Source organism: Anoplophora glabripennis, unplaced genomic scaffold (assembly GCF_000390285.2).
Source record: "Anoplophora glabripennis isolate ALB-LARVAE unplaced genomic scaffold, Agla_2.0 scaffold482, whole genome shotgun sequence".
Taxonomy (NCBI): domain Eukaryota; kingdom Metazoa; phylum Arthropoda; class Insecta; order Coleoptera; family Cerambycidae; genus Anoplophora; species Anoplophora glabripennis.
Window position 1 is genome coordinate 87,531 of NW_019416576.1, and position 7,297 is coordinate 94,827.

A 7,297-nucleotide genomic window follows, 5' to 3' on the forward strand; every position below is an offset into this window, starting at 1 on the left:
TATAGTCCCAGAAAACTGTTTTATGAAAACAATATGATATTTTACCTACTACATGAATTCATTTTACTTGTAATAAGAGAGTTATATTTAACAGATGGAAGAGTTTAGTAAGTAAGTTATTTTTGCTACAATTTAATAAAACTTTTCAAAATAGGAATCCTTATCTGAACACTTGGGATGATACAACCTCTTAAATACGCAATAATGATACTCGGACTCTGCTTCTAAGTACCTACTTCCGTTTGAATATTAAAGTTAACAAATTTCTAGTTCTTTATTACCAAACTTTTGAAGATGTTATGTGGAATATAAGGTATAAATAGATGTTGGATCTTGTAGTAGGTATACTTGAATAATCCAGTATTTAACGTTGTCTGCTCGCATATATGTACCTATTTTAAAAACGTTCATTGCCGATATGATACTAGAATTTGAAACGAAGTTTCTTACGAATAATAAAGTGTAAAAAGCTATGTACAAAATAATGATCATTGAAAATTCAGGATAACGTTGGCTAAATTGTAAATTTATTAGTAAAGCTTACGCGTTAGTCTCTGTTTCTCTTTTTAGTCTTGTAAAATAATTTTATGCTCCAGAACATTAATCTGTCTTTTCCAGAAAGCGTGAGTTGTATTCCAGAAAGCATTATTTCAAGTTTAGATTAGTCATTTGCATTTTAGAAAGCATTGCATATCAGAATAGTTCAGTTTTAATCAAAACATGTACTTATCCTAAAACGTATTTCAAATTACCACTTGTAATTTCAGAAATTATTAAATGTATTTCAGAATTAGCCAAAAAAAATTATGAAATAAGTTGTATAATCTTCCTGTAAAGATAGGTTTGAATTGTTGTTAAGGTTGATTTTTATATTCTTTTAATATATATATTTCTTTGTCATTGTTAAATACGTACCTTCCTACAAGTCAAGATTTATGTTAGTCAATACAGTTCATACCTATTAATTGTGTAATATAGTGCCTTGATATTACGAAATATATTATGAATTCAGCCACGTAAACATTTCGGTATCTCAGTAGTGTCTTCAGTAGTTCCTTTCAGTATCTTTTCATTAAATTGGAAGATATAACTGAAGTCGTAAGTTGCCCAACTTGTATACAATCTATAACTGACAGAGAAGGAAATTCAAAAAAATATATATAAGTAGACAAAGAAATATAGAGAATTGAGATTGGGATAATTAAGCAATTTCAAATAGTTACAGAATTATCTTTCACTTTCTTAACCTTAGCTAAGAATTTCTGACCTGCCCTTGTTTCCGGACTAGGCTCTATGGGGGCGGATTCACTATTAGGAAATTAATCTTCTTTCAATTATCCCCTTGTTGAAAGATAGAAAAAATTTATATCCTGCGGAATCTGCCTTAAAATACGTTATCTCTTAGCCCCCCCCCTGGTGTTCATTTAAAATCATATTGGATCTAAGCTGGCCGCATCTAATGCTTTCAAATGTTCACTCTCTGCATCTTCTTCATCGCGACTGAGGCTGCGTGCGCCTGCTGGTGTTATAGCGTCGGTACCGGTACGAGCTGTTAGGACTGTGAAATAGGGCGTTTTCACATATACCGACACCGACACCGGCACGACATCAGCACAGCACCGATACCGACACAAAATCAGCGACGACACGAGTGGAGTAGCCTGACACGACATGATACCGACATATCGGCGAGTGTGAAAACATTACCATTTATTTATAAGAGATTACGCATCCACCGGCATCGTTGTCGTTGTCGTGTCGGTTTCGTGTCGGCTAGTGTGAAAACGGCCATACAGTGGTGGAAGGTCCCGCTTGCGTTGTCGTTGACATTCCATGTGAGCGTAATGAGTAGGGTAGATAGCCTACACCATATGACTAAATAAATAAGACTTGTGAAGAGGATAGGAAGAGCAGAATCATGAAAGTACGAGCGCCACCTCACAATGGGCCTGGAAAACACGCCATCGTTAGCACTATTTATGTATCGGAAACTGTAATACTAACTTGAACAGAAAAGTAATATTGGTATTGGAACCTATAGAGTTCGCTGGAAAAATTAAAAATTTGATGATATTACATGTATTCTTTCGTGTGGAAGCTGAACAAACTGATTGCAATCGGTAACTAGCCAATCATAATACAGCATTTTTAAAGTTCTTAATCATGATTGGTTCTTTACTGCTTTCAATCACTTTTGTTCAATACGAAAGAATATGTGTATTGAAGATTAGGTCACAAAGGGGATGTGTTCTGTACTGTGGATTAGGTTTGAGGTTATTTCTTCCCTGTGTTGTATTATTATGACTAATTAACTCGTAAGTTAACGCGCTAGTGCTTTTGATAATAATTGTTTTCTATTTTAGACAAAATTTAATGTAACGCAAGAAGATAATTATAATTGTTCAATCGTTCATCTGAATTGTTTGACTGATTTTGCTTGTTTTACTTTTTAATAGAAAATGTCTGGAATGATCTCACGTTACTGTTGTGCATCAAACTGCAAGAATACATATTATTTATATACCACAGATACTTCTTACAGAAATAAAAGCTATTTCAGAGTTACTGCAGACAAGGAAATGATTTGGATAGAATCAGTTCACAAATTATGTAAACCAGATTTTAACTTCTTCAACGAAAAATGTTATTTTTGCGAAGACCACTTTGAAATAAAATGTTTTAGAAATAGTAGGAAGAATAGCCTCAACAAAAATGCAGTGCCAACAATATTTTGTGAATCAAACAGTATATCATCACATTTAGATTCTCTTAATAGTAACATTTACTTGAAAACTACTCTAGTTAGTTAAACAGTTTGTTAGTGAAACATTAGAAAATGCCGAAATTAATAAATGCCAACCATCAATGTTAGATGATTTTTCAGAACCACCATTTAAAAAACCAAAATACACTTATTCCAAATTGCCATCTCTAAATACCACTGCAAGTACTAGTACTGTTACTGTTGACGACGCCATGCCGGATGAAGTAGATTCAAATACTGGTGTAAGTACTTCACATAATACTTCATTTTGTCAAAACTTCGCTTGTAAGTCGAATAGTAGACAACAAAAAACGCTTTTAAAATCTCTCAATGTAAAAAGTGTCGTAACATTCAGATAAAAATAAAGTTTTATTATTTAGACTGTAAACAAAAAAATCAGATTTTAAAATTAAAAACAAAATTATTAAAGTGTAGAAATAATTTGTCCAATGTTTGTAATATCACTTATTCAAGGTTATTCACAGATTTATCTCAACGTCTCGATCCTATTGGAGTAAAATTTATTGAATCACAAATTACTAATTGCAAAAAGAAACGTCCTATATATAACTCAGAAAATAAAGCACTTGCTTTAGCTATTTATAAACGGGGTCCTAGGTGCTATCGATTTTTACAAAAATTTTTTGTACCACCTTCTAAATCTTCCATAAGAAAATATTTAGGCCAAATACCTTTAGAAGTAGGAATCAATAAAAAACTTTTATGTAAATTATCAGAACGTGTAAAGAAAATGAATTTAAGAGACCGGGTTTGTTGTTTAGTATTCGATGAAATAGCATTGTCTGCTAATTTAAGTTATGATATTTCTAAAGACCAAGTAATCGGATATGTAGATCTTGGATCCCTGGGTAGACAAAATGTGGTAGCAAATCTACTGATATTTGTTACTCATACTATCAGTATTTAAATTTTCGCAGAAAATAATAATCAGTAGTACATCGTACTGATGAGAACCAATATAGTTTGAAACAAATGTATCTAACAATATTTTTCATAAAGAGGGGAAAGGTAAGTATATATGTCTATTTTGTATCACAGTAATCACTATTAATTACTAGTAATTATCTTTTCTTTTCCTATTTATAACAGAATAAATTTAAGTACATGCATTTAAAAAACAACTGCTTATGCATTTTTTAGTCATTGCTTAAAAAGTGAAACCAATAATAGCCTCTTAATGGATATACCTACTAAAAAAGTCAATCTTTTATACCATTATTGTTTGTAACTTACATGAAATGAAATTCATAAATCATTGACTACATAATTTTGTAAAAAAAATCTGGTCAATTTTTACATTAGAACTGATATTTTTTTACAAAACTTTGTAGTCAATAATTATGAATTTTATTCCATATATAAGTTGCATAATATTATGGTATATTTAAATTTGCCGCCAAGTGCAGCGTAATAAAGCGACATCTATTGCATAGTTTTTGAACTACATTCTCAAACCAAAGTCGGCTAGCACGGTTTCTGTTTTGTGTTGGAGCTGCTATTTGTTCATAGGCCGGGTGTAAGATGGCGCGAGTGATGCTTCCAATGAAAGACAAGGAAATAAAGCCTCTTATTTAGTTACTCATATGGCCTACGCAGTGTATTAGTGTGAGTTGAGTGGGAAATGCCTTTTGCATCACCGCGCGCTTCTGGACCTGTGGAATAGGGTACAGGTTGTGGCCTTGGGTATGTTCCCACCACCTCTGCGCGCGACTCCATGTCTGCGCAGTAGTTTCACGTTCGCATGCGGTATCATTACTGTCGTTGCGTACGCCTTCAAACCTGTATAGTGATATATCACCCATTCATTTTCCACGCCTTTGCTTGTACCCCAGGAGAGGTAACAAGGTTCTACTTTTTCTAAAGCCTTCACGGTTCATATTATTTGGATGTTGTTCGATTTTCAGTGCTTCCCACCTCATTGGGTTGTAAAACCCTGTGGTTTTCACAAGTACCTCCGTGTATTCGAAATTTATTTTATGTCTTTCATTTAACTCATGTTGGGCGATGGCTGATTTCTTTGGTTGGTTGGACCGTACGGCCCTTTCATTTTTCTTCTTTTGTAAGTAATGCCTAAATAATCCCTCTCGCATTCATATGGTATCCGGTATAGTCTAGGAGAGAATCGAGGGTGAAGCCGGTAGGAATGAACCTATTGTACCTATTTCCTTTCTCTGCATGCTGCATTCCGTTTTTCATCTTCTTTTTGTGGACCTCTAGGATTGATGACGTGTTTGATATTTCGTTCTTTATAACCACCTACCTGTAAAATTCCATTGAGATGTTTCAGTTTACAGTCTAAATGCTTCGAATGTGATATGACCTTAGCTTTGATTACTGATGTTTTGATTATAGTCAGGTGATGGTTCGAGTTCGTATGTAGGTATCTATCAGTATGGGTGAGTTTCCTGTAAACACTATGTGCCAGGTTTCTACTTACCGCAGCGAATGTCAAATAGTTTATTAAAAAATCAAAGCTATCCTTACCGTGTGACCAAATTTGAAATTTGAATTCGGTTGTTTCCAATGCTGCCCTTTCAAAATGTTTCATGAAAAAGTATCAGTAATCAGAAGACCCCCACGGCAACACCATAGTAATCTCTATTCCATAATAAGTAGGTAACAAAAAGTTAGAACAACACTTAATATATGTATATGTGACAGAACTAAAGCTAATAACATTTAATGTAATAAAACCTACATATGTAATAAATAACTTTTACTGGCTTATACCTTTTATATATGATTACATTAGCGGAATTTTTTTTTCGCAAAATGGACTACAATAGTAGAGTAATTTTTTTCATTGTTTTCCTTAACATCAATTTGCAAATAAACAAAGAAATCCTTGTAGATACGTTCCAGGATTGATATTTTCATCTTAGTAACTTTTCTTTGGTTCATCGTTGAAGGCTCTGTATTTTACCTAAGTCATTAGATTATAAAGAGAATTACAATAAATTATATATTTTCGCTTCTGTCAGCGCTTTCTATTTTATGGTAATTTCCAAGCCATTTAAAATCCACGTACACCTTTAAACAACATTTTTAAAGTACGTGATAAATTTTATAAGATTTGCCACACAAAATCTGTGCTCGATTTTTGTACAATACCAGCCACCGTAAGATGAAATTTCTAAAGAAAATATTTGAGCTCGAAAAAGGCGGAAATTTAATGTTTACCGAGTACAGGCAGCCCTAATGGTGTGGAATGGGGAATCTGTAGGTAATAATGATGACTGACATAACAAGGCTCTATAATGTAATTAATATCCAAACTGATTTAATGGATGTGCCATTTGTCGCAGTATGGGTCTCTCTTGCTGTGCCAGTAGATGTCAGGCTGCGAATTCCTTTATACAACATTAATTCTGAATTGGAAATTTATTAAAAGGGATTACATGGAACGCGTCGAACGGGGGCGGTGATATGTGTGGTATGCACTCACAAGGCTCCTACAATCCTGCGAACTACAAATAAAGGAGCAGGCATAGTTGCAATATACCTTAATTGGCTCACGTAATATATCACTTTTACCGAAATAAAATGTTCCTAATTGGACATTTTAAATGAGGTAGGGAAGTAAAAAATTTTGAACTGTTTAACGGGCTGGTTGACACGTCGCCGTCGTAGGTTTAAAATTCTTGACGTGTCTTATTCAAAAGAAAGTCTAAAACTGAGTTTGTTCAGCTGTTGACAACTGCCACGGAAACCAAAAACCCAATCCAGTTGTATAATATTTATTTCCAATGTGATGCTAGTCCTGCTAGACCTCAGTCGACATTTTTAGAGATAGATAGAGCGGTTTACATGTCATCTGTTTTTGTCTTTTTTGTTTTGAGAAATATTGTCAAGGCTAAACAGATTTTCGATAAATTTTGGCTACAGGGCTCATAGGTACCTATTGAAAGCATATACGCTGTCCCCATGAAATATTATACTCCTACCTTTTATTTGTGAAAAGATTTTTCAGACTTCAAAGCAGATTTTGATACTAAGAGTACATCATCTGTTTGTGTAAGAGGCATTACCTAATAGGGAAGGGAAACTTGACCTTCTCCTTCGCGCCATATGTTCCAGCTTCAAGTTTTGTGCTATTTGAGTCATCCGTATGCCTGGCTAGGTTAGATTTAACAGGAGACACCTTCTACCAGTCCTTACTGTTACCACTATCTTGAAATTCTTTTGAAACCTTTACTTCGGAGCTAAATCGTCAGATGGCATTCCCAAACTCAGATGTACCTCTAACTCATTGTTCAGATTCTGACTCTACTCTACCTCCCGACAGTTGATGGGGAAATTGATTTTAGATGCAACTCCCATTTTAAACATACCTACTTTACGTTATTAATTGATAGACTTTTTTTGAATATTTTGCCAACTGAAAATTTTTTTAAATTAGTGAAATAAACCCTTGACCAGTTAAAGGTTAGGTACTTTTACGAAAATAGTTTTGCCTAACCATAAAATTTCACACTGAAAAAAGCAGATAAATACAGTATAGTCCAAAAAACA